The 15,059-nt window shown below is 35.4% G+C and overlaps 1 long non-coding RNA gene across 1 annotated transcript; it reads right to left on the bottom strand.

The window, feature by feature from the left end:
• Positions 1–4,714: 4,714 nt before the first annotated feature.
• Positions 4,715–6,285, bottom strand: LOC113219628. Its single transcript, XR_003306606.1, has 2 exons — positions 6,103–6,285; positions 4,715–4,905 (listed from the first exon to the last, which is right to left on the bottom strand). It is a non-coding gene; the product is annotated as an uncharacterized LOC113219628 (long non-coding RNA).
• Positions 6,286–15,059: the final 8,774 nt, after the last annotated feature.

Here is a 15,059-nt window from a genome sequence, read left to right as displayed (position 1 = left end):
TGCTAGAAAATAGAGTGGGTTAGACCACACATGTGAAGATACTAAATGTAAGGCTTTAGATAGGATACTCTGACAATATTTGTATTTACTGTTCAAGCCTATACGAGTAGTTACACATCTTTTCACACACTACTGAAAAGCTAGATGAATTCTAATTATGTGAATTTAAACTGACTGTTGTGAATAAGACTCTGTCTTCTAGCATTAAATCTGAGAGGGAAAAACCAGCGGAAAGCAAGTGGCTAATGGGAAAGTAATTGACTTTGTATGGCTACACATTTCTTATTACACAAATACTAGATTATAAACAAAAGGGGTATTGTTTAAGAAAAATTCATACTATGTTTTTCTTTGCTCTCACACCACAGCAATCATCAACACACAAAAGGACTTCTGTGGCCAAACTGGTGTGTGGTGGAGGTTGATTTCCACATCGGACACCAATAAGGTGTCCTCCGATTCAATTCTGACTCTATCCACGTAGAGGTAAGTGTCAGATTCCACAGGTGGGGAGCCCGGTTTTCAGAACTGAGAACTGATGTGTTTACATTGATTTAAAACGACTCATCATCCAATGTGGGGGGAGAAGGATTTCTGATTGGCACGTATCATTGACCTTGAGCTATGTTAGAAATTTTGGACAGGAATGTAGAATTGTACTATGGTTTTCAGAATATAGGAATGTAGGATTATACTGTGGTTTTCAGAATATAGGAACGTATTCAGAATATAGGAATGTAGAATTATACTATGGTTTTCAGAATATAGGAATGTAGAATTGTACTATGGTTTTCAGAATAAGGTTTTCAGAACCAGACACTAGTCATGAGGGAAGAGAGAGACCCTCTCATATTTTTTTTTATATTGTTTTATACTCAGAAAAGGAAAGAGAACCGAAACTAAAAGCAGGTAGCCCGGTGTCCAGGAACCAGACCCGAAACCACACCTGGGCCTGCCTGACCTAAGCCTGGTAGTTAAAATTCAACCCCTGACCTAGCTACTGTTGTTATCTATAGATTCCAGACATTGTACGGAAGGACATGGTGAAACCTCCCGTTCTGTTCTGTTTCACTCTGAACACCGGGGCTCGCAGCCCCTGTCAGGTACCCCCTGGCTTGCTCAATCGATCTCGACCCTCTCACGTGGACCCCCTTAGAGATGTGAGCCTTAAAAGGGACAGAAGTTAAGCACCTGATGAGCTCGGATTTTAAGACACTAGCGTGCCGATGCTCCCAGCTGATTAAAGCCACTCCCTTCACTATCTCGGTGTCTGAGGGGTTTTGTCCGTGGCTGCTCTTGCTACATTTCTTGGTTCCTGACTGAATATTCTGAGCAAGCAGCTTCAAGATGGGTTTTCCACAACCACCTCTTTTGGTTCAAGTAATTTTCTATAACAGTTCACAGTACTCGGGGAAACATTTAAATGTGCCAGTTGATTAGAAAGGATATTACAAAGGATACAGAGGAAGGACTGCCTAGGATCAGGTATGTGAGAAGGGGCACAGAGCTTCCGTGCCCTTTCTGAATGTGTTGCCTTCTGGGAATCGCCACTTGTTCAGGTGTCTGTAAACTCTCTGAATCTTGTCTTCATGGGCCTTTTACGGAAACTTCATTGGATAGGCATGATTGACAACTGTGTGGAAATGTGACTGGACAAAAGGAGTATAATCCTAACCCGGCAACGTTTGTCTGTTCAGATTCTTCTTGGCCTTGCATGCAGTATTGCTTCCTTCAGTGTGTGAGGCAGGACCCCCTCTGGAATGAAGGTCTTAGGACCCACAGTCAGATTAGAGTCCTGCCTTAGGCAAGTGAAAGGAAGTCAGGAGAAGGTTGAAGAGAGAGATTCTGTTTTCTGAGACCCAAAGACCCCCAACATTATGAAAAGGGATATGGGAGTTATGAGGCAAAAACTGGGTGTGTGTATATATACACAAATATATATACAAATATACATACATGTATACACATATACATAGATGTATATATACACACATACATATATGTATATATGTGTGTACATATATACATACATATACATATATACATATACATATATATGACAAACACCAGTATATTGCAGAATAAGAGCAAGAAAATTTAACCTAATAATTTACTGATTAAATGTATACATCTGGAAAGTTATTCAGCACAGGAAAGAGAATACTTTCTCAGAAAATGTGTGCCTTGTGATTAAATATAATTAAAGATAAGATAATATAAGATAATAAAAATAAGATAAGATAATACGGATATATATATATATATACACACGTTCCAGAGACAGCAAGAAAGTGAGAAAAAATTTCTGAAAAATAAGAGAATGAATACAATAATAGAGAAAATAGCACTACCAAACCCAGCAGGTAGGGTATATGCAATCCTTTATGACTTAGAACTTTGGACACAGGAGGCAAGCATGTGGTCCTTTTTACTAGAAATAACACTATCCATTTGACAGGGATAGATACTGAGAAGAAAATCTGCCTCACCGAATTTCTAGTTTCATGACTGTCCTCAAACAGGTTTGGGATTAGAATTTATACCACACCTACTTCCAGAAAAACCCAAGTAAATAATTTAGTTTAAATACACCTAAGTTACGTTGTTGCTTTATTTCCCTGGGAAAAACAAAAGAAAAATTTAATTAAAGCAAATCTCAAAAAAATTCCCTCAAAAGTGTTCCCAAACGGTGGACTCCATAATCAGGATAACAAAGATAATAGAAATATTAAACAAAAACCCTGAGACAGTAAATATTAAACTTACCAGAAATGGAATGTGAAGTAAATCTTTTTCACATATTCAAAGAAAAGTTGTTAACTTTAAAAAATCTCTGGGATTATTAACTTAAAAAAAACTCCAGACATACTTATAAATACTAAGCCAAATAAGACAGGTATAAATTAATTGGTATGAGACATACTAAACAAATTCGACATTAATTTTTAATAAATCACTGCATAATGGTAAAGTATTTGATTCAGCAAGAAGATATAACCATCTCATGGTAAATTGCCTGGTAGCATAGCTTGAAAGTAGATGGAACAATAAACTGTCAAAATTCCAAGAAGAAATTAAACAAAATTCAGAATCATATTGAGCAATTTTAGCACACACCTCCTGGAAGATAAATCAGACAAAATAATCTAATAAATCAGAAAAAATAGATAACTGAGGATTTGAACAATACAAGGAAGTTAACCTAATTGGTAGATATGAACAATTCACTCAATACCTGGAGAATGCATATTGCTTTCTAGAATTCATGGTAAATTTAAAAATTGACCTTAAAATAATTAGCAAAGTAAACTTCAGAAATTAAAAAATGATATTATATATATCTTTCTCTGACCATAATGTAATTTGGAAATCAACCAAAAACATAACTAAAAGAAACAATTTAGAAAATATAAGCTGCACTGAAGGCAAACACAGGAAAAGAATCAGTCACAATGGAAATTAGGATTTATTTACATTGAATTGTTTGCCATCATAACATAGGTAAAAACTTTTGAAAACATACTTAACAGGATAATTTTATCTTTAAATGTTTATTTGGGAAGAAAGGAAATCCATGCCCAGGTTCTAACTTATGAGTTTATAAAAGGAGTAAGAGAATAACAGCGGTGCATAACACATTAAAAAACAAACACACACACAATCAGCAAATGTAAATTCTTGTAAAATCAAATCTAATAAAATTGATCAACTTGTGGCAAAATTGATGAATAGATACAATTAGGAATTGAAAAGAAGACAAAATTCAATATGTAGTAAAAATATTAAAAGAAGAAAATACGATAGAAAATTATACTATCAAATAAAAAATGTTCTTTTAAATAGAAATTTAAATAGAAAAATAAAAATTTCCATGCCTAACTAAAAATAGGTAATATGGGTAGTCTCACATTATTAAATAATAAAATTAATACTTAAATAATAACCAAACAGTTACCATCATTCCCAAAGCATTTTAATGTTAAATTCTTCCCAATATTTGTGGAATAAATCATTCTCACCTTAAAACAAGATTAAACAAGAACAACAAATCTCTTCAAATTTACAAATCTTGTATAAATTTGATACAAAAATTGTAGGAGAATGAGAAACTACAAGTTAATACACTCATAACTATAAGTAAAAATTTAACATTAATATTAAAATACTAAATCCAACAGTGGTTTAAAAATATAATCCTCCCCCAAAATTCGAAACTGAATGAACATTTGAAAATCCACTGATGTAAGTTTCTGGATTAGAAGATTAAAGAAAATCAACATGTTTATTTCAATGGATTTAAAAGAATATTATTAGATTATGTTCAATAACAGTGCATGATCAATTGAAAAGAATCTTAAATAGAATGACACAAGTAATTTCCTTAGTTTATAAAAACTTATAATAAGAATTATATTTAATAGTAAATTTTAAGAGCTTTTCCTTTGAAATGAGAAGCAAGTAAAGTATTTTCGCCATATCTCCTCAATTCAACATTCAGTGCATAAATAAACAAGCCAAAATTAAGTTGACATGATTGGAAAAAAAGAAAAAACGAAACAAGATAGTTAGCTTTTGCAAAGTGAGGACTAGTTTATGTACATAGACAACCTGGTAAGATCTACAGTCAGATAATTAGAATTGTAAGGTTGTTGGCTGGACTAGTCAGGATAGCAAGAATACAATATAGTAATTAAGAAATAAACACAACCTCTGGTTTGATTCATGCACACATTTATTCTTGCATATACCGCGTCTGATCTTGGCACGAGAAACTCTCCATAGTGTGTCCTACATGCTGTGATTCAGTGATCCAGGCTGATGCAAGCTCATGACACTGCTAAACTCCACACCAGGCCTCTGCATTTCCCAAGCAGGGTAGGCAATTGCCTTAGTCCCTCTGTGCTGCTATAACAGAATACCACAGACTGAATAGATTACAAAAAAGAGAAATTTATTTTCTCACAGTTCTGGAGGCTGAAAACTTCAGTATAAAGGTGCAAACATTAGTGTCTGGTGAGGGCTCGTTCCATCGATGGCATCCTCTCACAGTGACATCCTCCCATGGCGGAAGACACAAGTGCAAAAAGGGGTGAACTCTTGCTGAAACTTCTTTTTTATCAATCCATTCCTGAGCACTGAGCACCGTGACTTCATCACTTCTCAAAAGGCCCCCCCCTCTTAATTGCATCACAATGGAGATTAAGTTTCAACATGAATTTTGTAGAGGGTGCATTCAACCCATAACAGCAATTATGTTCACACATTAATATAAAAACAAAGATCTGTCTTTATAAAATGTTATACATTTATTTTGCCTTCCATATTCCCAGATCCTAGAGTTAAAATCATTGTGAAGAAGTTTTTGAGCTTCTATTATGTGGCTGCAATATTTACAAACCTCCAAATATTTCAAAGCCACTGTTTTGGTATTGATTAAATGAGAATAAAATGTGTTACGAGCGCACCTCAATTGCCCTGTCATATAGTATTTTATCCCATTTTTATCTCTCTCTTCCTCATAAAGCTTTTAGAGCAATAAAACAGTAAAATATATGCAGGAATAATTTTTGTGTTATAAAGATATACACAGATGTAATAGAAGGATGTGCAAGATACATTCCTAAGAATGTCAGAAATACGAACATCTATGATTGAATTCATGATTCCCCAGTATTAACAAAATTGTAGTGGAGAAAAAATTATAGACAATGTATAGGTTTAAATAGATAATAATAAATTCTCCTGTTTTGAGAGCCCCTCCAACTAATTAGGGGTTCCACTACCAAAGTAGCTGGCAACGCTGCCTTAAGAAAATATAAAGAGAATTGGATGTGAGTGTTTACAGTGTGCCTCTCACAGGACATTATTTTACCTGGTGGGCGACCTAATGCCTAGTTGTTTGACCCATGACCAGGGGGCTTCTCACACGGGAAACTTGCTTATACTGGCAGATGCCCTTGTGGCTCTTGTCTGATCCATGCCCAGTTTATACCTACCTCACCATCACTCTGGTTCCAGGACCTACAGATGTCCCTAATTTTTCAGATGGAAGGTACAAATTCAGTACACTACCACTATAAAAGTGCAATGACTTTTACTTACATATCCTGAGCAGGGAGGGCACGAGGAGTTCAGAGGACAATTCTCCATTCCCAGGTCCCAGGAAGCAGGAATGGAGGATCAGGCGGACAGAGACAGAACATTTTGGCAATCAGCAGTATGCATGAGGAAATAGGGTGTGGGACACTTTAAGTTCACAGACAAGTGCCTGAATGTCTGTTTAAAAGAAGAGGAACCAGTCATCGAGATGAGAAAAATGCTGCTAAGTTCTTATCTCTAGCCACCGGCTTGAACCATTTGGATGTGGTATAGAACTGGAAACTATGTCAAGGATGACTGAGCCCTGCTTCTGGTGTTAGAAAGTTAAACCTACGCTCAAAATGGAGGTGAAGCCAACATAAAATTATAAAAATACACCACATCCCTCACTGCCACTGCAGGAAAAAAAAAAAAAAAAAAAATCCCAGAATGGTATAGATGGACAAATAAGCCAATACTTATTTCAAAAGTTTAAGAGAAGAAAGATTTGATACACATAGGTCATTGGAGCTAAGCCTTGCAGGATGTGCAGCTTTAAACAAAGATAGATAAAAATGAGAGCCAATGAATTCCAGTCATAAGGAAAGAATGGAAATCAGCATGGAAATTTAAGAAGGCTACATGGATCATACTGACCAGTTCAGTGTGAGTGAGAAATGAGATTCATAAGAGGAAATAGTGGGATAAAGAACTTGGAATGGTGGTGAGAAGACAGGCCAGGGGTGAGGTCATGGAGGTCTTTAGTTATATTCAGTAGAAAATGTGTAATCATACAAATTCTCTGCCAGCATTTAGAGGCAAAAGAAAACAGGGCAGGGGTTAGAATGTTGTCCAAGAAAAGAACAAAAGAAGAATGATTTGTGAGAGATGCAATTTGCAATTTAATTGTCCGAACTTGGTCAGGGATAATATGTGTCTGGGCAAACAGTGCCTGAGAGAATGGGAACACTATTTATCTAAATGGTGTTGTAATACCAATGAGTGGAATCATATTGCTGATAATTTTTTATATCACATGCTTTACGCAAACTTTATTGAAATATTTAAAAAGAGCTTATTTTTAGTTTGAGGAGCAAGTAGACTAGCAACCTATCAACTAAACATGTGCAACTTGAACTCAGTAGAGAGGTCAAAGTGAGGAAGGAATACAGATTAGTGACCAAACTTATGGACGTGATATCTGAAATCATGGGAGTGTCTCACCATTCCAAAATAATATGCTGTAGAAAATTGAAAAATAGAGCTCCCGATTTTATTTAGCTCCACCAAAATTAAAGGAAAATAATTATATACTTTAAATAGCATTTATTAATTACAACTGTATGTAAGGTGCTATGAATGTATTAAAGATATAGGGCTTAAAACAAAATTTACTCTCATGTAACATAATTAAATAAAACATAGATTAGTAAAAGAAATATAATCTATTATTTTTCAGCCTTGAATTGTGTTGGGTATTTGGGCTGATTTCTCATAAATCATATGTCACTAAATAGCCTTTCAAATGACCTTATCTAAATTTGGTGTATAAAGGGAAAAAGACTTATTGAAACTGACATAGGCAATGCCAAAATATGGATTCATGTATCATTTAAGAACCTATGCTGTTTTTTGTTTTTTTTTAACTTCATGAAACAAGAGAGGTTAAGAAATAGGATGGTAAAGGAAATGTCTTTATGATTAAGAAGTCATTAGAAACCTTAGAGGACCTGGTTGTATAGACTGTTACAAGAGGCAGACATAACTCTCAGTGATTAATGAATTAGCCTGAGGAAGAGAAAGCCAAAAATGACATAATATTCTGAGGAAATACAGCCAAGAATATGATCTTCAGAGAAGTAGCAGAATCATTGGAAGATGCTTTAAGAATAAGTGCAATTAACATGTTTGCAGGCAAAATGAAAATAGGAAGGACATAAATGATTTGGAGAGAATTTCATAATTGATTTAATAAGACCCCTAAGAATGAATAAGGGCATCAAGTCCAGGGTCTAATGCAAGAGACACATCAAATGATGAAAATAATGAGAGAAAAATACAAACACTGATTATATGGATACAACACAGTGATTAGCAAGGAGAAACGCTGGTAAAATTATAACAATAGAAAACAGTGACACCCTTTAAAAATGTCCTTGAAGTGAAGATTCTCGACTTGCATTACTTCGCTTTTAAAAGTCAAAGACTCTTTTAAAAACATGGGCTGTTTAGGCCGTGGCTCACGCCTGTAACCCCAGCCCTCCAGGAGGCTAAACTGGGGGGATCACGAGGTCAGGAGATCAAGACCATCCTGGCTAACACGGTGAAACCCCGTCTCTACTAAAAATACAAAAAATTAGTCGGGCGTGGTGGCAGCCTCTGTAGTCTCAGCTAGTGGGGAGGCTGAGGCAGGAGAATGGCGGGAACCTGGGAGGCAGAGCTTGCAGTGAGCCGAGATCGCGCCACTGCACTCCAGCCTGGGCGACAGAGCGAGACTCTTGTCTCAAATAAATAAATATGAATAAATAAATAAATAAATAAATAAAATAAAAAAATAAAAACATGGGCTATTTGGATATTTGTTTTCTCTTAAAGCTGGAATTTAATTGTTATTGTGCTAACACTACGTTGTGGTCCTTACATCAATTGCATATACACCCAGACACACATCTACAGTGCCTATGTAAAATAAAATTATAAAAATATTAATAATGTAGACAAATGTACAATTGTATGTGTATGTAACTTTGTTAGGTATATGTTGCTTTTGGAAAGAACAAAAGTATTAAAATACAGTGAGAGTTTAATAAACATATGGAATTTAATTTATACTCTTTAGCAATACAGCAATAAATCTCTCCAGTCATAGTAATTCTCGCTGTTTCAATAACATAACGTCTAAGTTCAGATATGTGCATGTATAATCTTTAACTTACTCTATACTCAATTTCTAGGATTCTCTAGAAATGTGACGTACCTCTCTAGAATACCTGCTTTATCTTGAAAGCTCTCTGCTTCATTAAAATTTTTCAAATATATATTCATATACATATTACTATAAGTATGTGTAGACACATATAATTATATGTATATATGTACTTTATGCATATATATATGTACTTTATTCTGATAAAAACACATATCTCTCTTAAATCAACTTTAATTTTACTCAACTTTTTTAGTGGTTGAATATTTTTTATTTTTGAATAATTTCGTCATCTTAGCTTCCTTGGGGAAGTGTGTATGCCCTGAGTACGGAAGAGATTCAAAGGAAATAGTAGTTTCCATGGGAAAGAATAGACTTCACACCCTGATATAATAAATTAGACCTGGGTTGAGCACGGCAGATCATTTTGGCTTTCTGAGTTCAGCTTCTCATATGTAAAATAAGGGTATGAACTTTTATCTTGTAACCTAATGCAGCTGACCCTTGAGTAATATGGAGGTTGAGGGGCCAACTCCCATGCAGTAAAACATCTGCATATGACTTTTGACTCCAAAATCTTAACTACTAATAGCTTACTGTACACTGGAAGACTTACTGATAGCATAAAATCAATTAACACATATTTTGTAGGTGATATGTATTATATATTACATTCTTACAATGAAGTAAGTGAGAGAAAAGAAAATGTTATTAAGAGAATTATAAGGAAGCAAAAATATACTTACTGTTCATTAAGTGGAAGTAGACCATCATAAAGACCTTCATCTTCATGTCTTCACCTTGAGGAGGCTGAGGAGGAGGAGGAAGAAAGGTTTCTCTTGCTGTCTCCCAGGTGGCAGATGCTGGAAAGGTGGACAAGGTAGAAGGGTAGACATGTGTATAAGTAGACTTGTGTAGGTCAAACTCGTTCAAGGACCAACTGTATATAAAAAATTCACACAGAAATGCAACATTGTTAATAAAATATATTGTAATTACATCATTGCATATTGTAATTACATCATTGCATATCGCTATTTTTATTTCTTCATAATTAGAGAGCAAGGTCTTTCTAGACCTTTCAGTATTTTTTTGCCCTTGTTAATAACTGATCATACGTTAGTAAAATCATATTGATTTTTTCCAAGTCAATAACATTATAATATTAACATACCAAAACTGTAAATGATGTAGCATTTGGATGTATACACTAATCACTTTTATATAAAGATAAAAATAATTTTATTGGCCCAGCGCTGTGACTCACACTTTTAATCCCAGCACTTTAGGAGGCCGAGGCAGGTGGGTCACCCGAGGTCAAGAGTTCGAGACCAATCTGACCAGCATAGTGAAAGCCCGTCTCTACTAAAAATATGAAAAAAATTAGTCAGGCGTGAAGGCACGCGCCTGTAATCCCAGCTAGTCAGGAGACTGAGGCAGGAGAATCGCTTGCACCCAGGAGGCAGAGGTTGCAGTAAGCCGAGATCGTGCCATTGCACTCCAGTGTGGGCAAGAAGAGCAAACCTACGTCTCAATAATAATAATAACAATAATAATAACAACAATAATGTACGAAGTATTTGGTGTTAAAATATGATTGAAGCTGTTGAATATTAAAATTTGACATTTGCATGCTAGTTATTGCTACATATGAACGTGTGGAGATGCCAAATTTGTGATTTAAAATATATTTCAAATTACGCAGAGATACATTTCTCCATCTGAGTTTGAAATCACCACAGTGTTGCACAACTGTTGGAATGCTGACACCAAGTGCTGCACAAACTTCCTGAGCATCACCTCTTATCTTTAAAATGTGGAGCATAGGCCGGGTGCTGTGGTACAGGCCTGTAATCCCAACACTTTGGGAGGCTGAAGCAGGCGAATCACGAAGTTAGGAGTTTGAGAACAGCCTAACCAACATGATGAAACTCCTTCTCTACTAAAAATACAAAAATTAGCTGGGCATGCTGGCGCGTGCCTATCATCCCAGCTACTTGGGAGGCTGAAGCAAGAGAATTGCTTGAACCTGGGAGGCAGAGGGTGCAGTGAGCCGAGATCACACCACTGCGCCGTTGCACTCCAGCCTGCGGGACAGAGCAAGACTCCATCTCGAAAAACAAAACTAAACTAAACTAAAAAAACGTGAAGCATAGTAATTTTCTTTCCACAAAATGAGCTTTAAGTGAGATGTTGACCATGAATAATTTAGAATGCAACCTTATATGTAGTATTTCCTCAATAAATATAAGCTCCTTTAAATTTAAAATGTTACTTCCTTGAGATGCTAAAAACTTTGACTATTCTCTTTAGAAGAGGGAAAACTGACTCAAATAAAATTTTAATTTATTACTTTTCAAAGTTAAATATTATATGATGCATTTCCCAACCAAATTCTTATTGGCCAGAATCATACTATTTTTGTGAAAATGGAGGTATGAACATATCTAATGTTTAAGCAAAGAATCTTTAATATCTTTTTAAAATAAAATTATTCTTTAAATCATATTCTAACAATGTCCATTAAAAGTAGAAAAGGATCTCTTTTTACTAAATTGTTAGATTAACCCATAAGAAATTATTTCTGAAGATCAGAATGGTTGAATATCACACTTCATACAGCTCAACCTAATTAGTGCTCATTCTCTAAATCCCAATAATGAGTAAATGTGTCAGATAAGTCAAAATGTGAGTTACTGTTTTAACTACGCCGCTTGTAGATAAAAAATAAAGCCATGCCTCTTGAAAATGTTTAATCCCAAATAAAATCTTGTTATACAATAAACAGGAAGCCTTACTTTAACTTATTTACAAGGTTAAATTATGTGCAAGGTTTCTTTAATCAGAAATTTTTTAACATTTTAGTTATGATGTATTGACTGTATTTAGCTATGAATTGGAATGTATTCACTTTTACATTTTTGTAGATTTACTTTTACACTTGTAAATATGTGTTTTACTAGGTATAAACATGTACAATTTTCTTACTATGCAAAGTAATTAATGTTGCCTTTAAAAGAAATACTTTTTCTTGGTACTGTTTGATTTCTACCTCATATTCCTCACCACTCATCCACTAATCAAACTATAGCAGCAATATTATTACAGCTATTAAGTAACATATTGGAGATTTAGAATGTGTCAGGAAACCTCACTTATGTTACCCACTCACATTCATATAATGCTCAAAATTACCCTTTGCATCTGTACTGACATGTCCTGTTTTTCCACTATTAATCACAGATGAACTGTTTGTTTCTAAGCAAGGCGTGTGCCTCTGTTGTGTAGTAGATCCCATCATTTATTATCTAACCAAGGACACTACAAAAGTAATTCTTCCTCTCCCCAGCATTTCCCCAGAATATAAACAAGCAGATACTTCTCTCTCATAAGTTACTGGACTATTTATTTTCTCCTCTTCGTAGAGGTGCCATGTTTCTTGGAAGAGTCATCTTGAAAATAATGTCCATAAATTTCTTTCCTAGATTCTTCCTTTTATGTCGTTTTTATTTATAAAAGTATAACTATTATTCAGAACAGGATACAAATTGTAGGTGTATTGCTTGGTAAATTATCACAAAGTGAGATCGACAATGGGTAATATTAGAAGCACTCAAGATGTTTTCATAGCGCCTCCTCCCAGTTGGTGCCCTCTTGCATTATTCCTCATTTTTGCTTATTAAGAATAATATTACTGGCCAAGCACTGTGGCTCACGCCTGTAATCCCAGCACTGGGAGGCCTAGGTGGGCGGATTACCTGAAGTCGGGAGCTCAAGACCAACCTGACCAACGTGGGGAAACCCAGTCTCTATTAAAAGTACAAAAAAAAAAAAAAAATTGTGTGGCGGCGCATGCCTGTCATACCGGCTAGTCGGGCGGCTGAGGCAGGAGAACCGCTTGACCCAGGGAGGCGGAGGTTGCCGTGAGCTGAGATGGCACCACTGCACTCCAGCCTGGCAACAGAGCGAGACTCCGTCTAAAATAATAATAATAATAATAATAATAAACAAGAAGAAGCATACTATGTATATTCTTGCATGCTTGTACTGAGGCATTAAAATAAAATTGATTGAATTTTAATTTAATTTTAAAATACACACATTTTAAGTACAAAAACATCATTTCAAACCTTAAACTCAGTGCACTCTCGGTTCCCACCTACCCTTCTCTAGAGGATGTTCTTAAAACATGCTAGTGTCAGAGAGAAGATAAAAGGTGCCTCTTGATGGTCTTTGTGCTAGTATTCAACCAGGTGTACTTCATTCACCCTGTATGTGTGTATTCTCTACCTTAGATGCGATACTCGAGGTCTCCATTCACTGTAGTCTTTTTTCATACACCAGACACCTACTCATATGTAACTTCTCTGAGGACATGTTTGAACTATCGGAGTTCTGGAGCTTCTTGGCTGCTTCTGCCTCCCCAAGTTCGACGTGTTTTTCTCTGGACCACTTGAGTAAATATTCTCATTATCGTCCTTCTTCTTCTTTTTTTTTTTTTTTTTTTTTTAGACGGAGTTTCGTTCTTGTCACCCAGGCTGGAGTGCAATGGCACGATCTCAGCTCACTGCAACCTCCGCCTCCCAAGTTCAAGCAATTCTCCTTCCTCAGCATCCCAAGTAACTGGAATTGCAGGCATGTGCCACCACGTCTTGCTAATTTTGTATTTTTAGTAGAGACGGGGTTTCTCCATGTTGGTCAGGCTGGTCTTGAACTTCCGACCTCAGGTGACCCACCCATCTCAGCCTCCCAAAGTGCTGGGATGACAGGCACGTGCCATCGCAACGGGCAGTCTTTCTTTTTCCTAATCCAGCGCTTAAGCAGGACAGGAGTAGGATGCTGGATACCAAATGCTTCTAAGACACTGAACAATTTCAAAGGCTATTCTCTGGAAGACAACGAATAAGAGCCTCTACTGTGGGATTTACCCAAAGTTTCCTGGATATTTCTGAAAACACCCCATCACCTAAAAGCAGAGTTTTGATAGAAATCTGTGTGTGCTGGTGTGTGTGTTTGCAGGAGGGAATGATACGGAGCAGTCAATACATTTATCCCCCAACTTTACTCCTTTGTCCTTTTCTGATACACCCATTACCAAAAGTCCTTTTAATGCCTATTTCTGTCTAGTGGTAATCTATTCTTTTCTTCCTCATTTTAGTTTCATGACTTTATGAAATTGGCAAATGGTGGCAGGGGTAAAAGTCTGTTATTTAGGAAGAAAACTATAGGCAAATCTTTTTTGTTTTTCTTAAATTCCTTGTACATCCTTAATAAGGATTAGTAAGTGCTTATATGAGAGAAGTAAAAATAATATACGAATGTCTAAGATGGTTACCTGAACACACTACTGGAAAAATAGTTTAGTTTCCTACGTAAAAAGTGCAAGAGTGATCTTTTTTTCTTATCCAATGAGTTCAGCTGCCTCTGAGTCAATTTCATTAATAAAATTTTTTAGAAATTTGGAATTATACACGACCAAGTAAATTAGAAGTATACATTTCATGTTTGTTGAACTTTGCACAAAATAGAATTTATACAATTCCACTTAAACATGTTCATAATTATCTATTATTTAGTTTTTTATAGAAAAACCAAATCAGATGTCTATTGATTTTTAAATTCTCATTTTCTTCTCAAAGAGTAAGCAATTGAATTTAAATGTTCAATGATAGCAAATCTGATACTGTATCATTATGACAACAGCAAAAATAATCTCATTGAGAGATGTTAATGAAATTTCATGTATATTTAATTTCATTACAATTCTTTCATTGGTCAGCATATTTTAATGGAGTTTTGTTAGCTTTTTCACATTCATGTGTGAGAGCAAAAAATAGGCTAACATGCTCTAATAAGAGTCTGCATATCTTTCAAAAATTAATTTTTGAACATTGTTATTGGTTAAATTGAAAGAGGTAGATGAAAATTAGGATAAATATTTCACTTGACATCTTAGTCTATCTCTGTGTAACAGAGTTATTTTTTACTTTACAGCATGACTGAGCAGTTCTCTGATTATTCTTCTGTTGGTAAGCCTAGACAATTGCTCTTGAAG

Source organism: Piliocolobus tephrosceles, chromosome 19, assembly GCF_002776525.5.
Source record: "Piliocolobus tephrosceles isolate RC106 chromosome 19, ASM277652v3, whole genome shotgun sequence".
NCBI classification, from domain to species: Eukaryota; Metazoa; Chordata; class Mammalia; order Primates; family Cercopithecidae; genus Piliocolobus; species Piliocolobus tephrosceles.
This window is presented reverse-complemented; position numbering and strand designations above follow the sequence as displayed.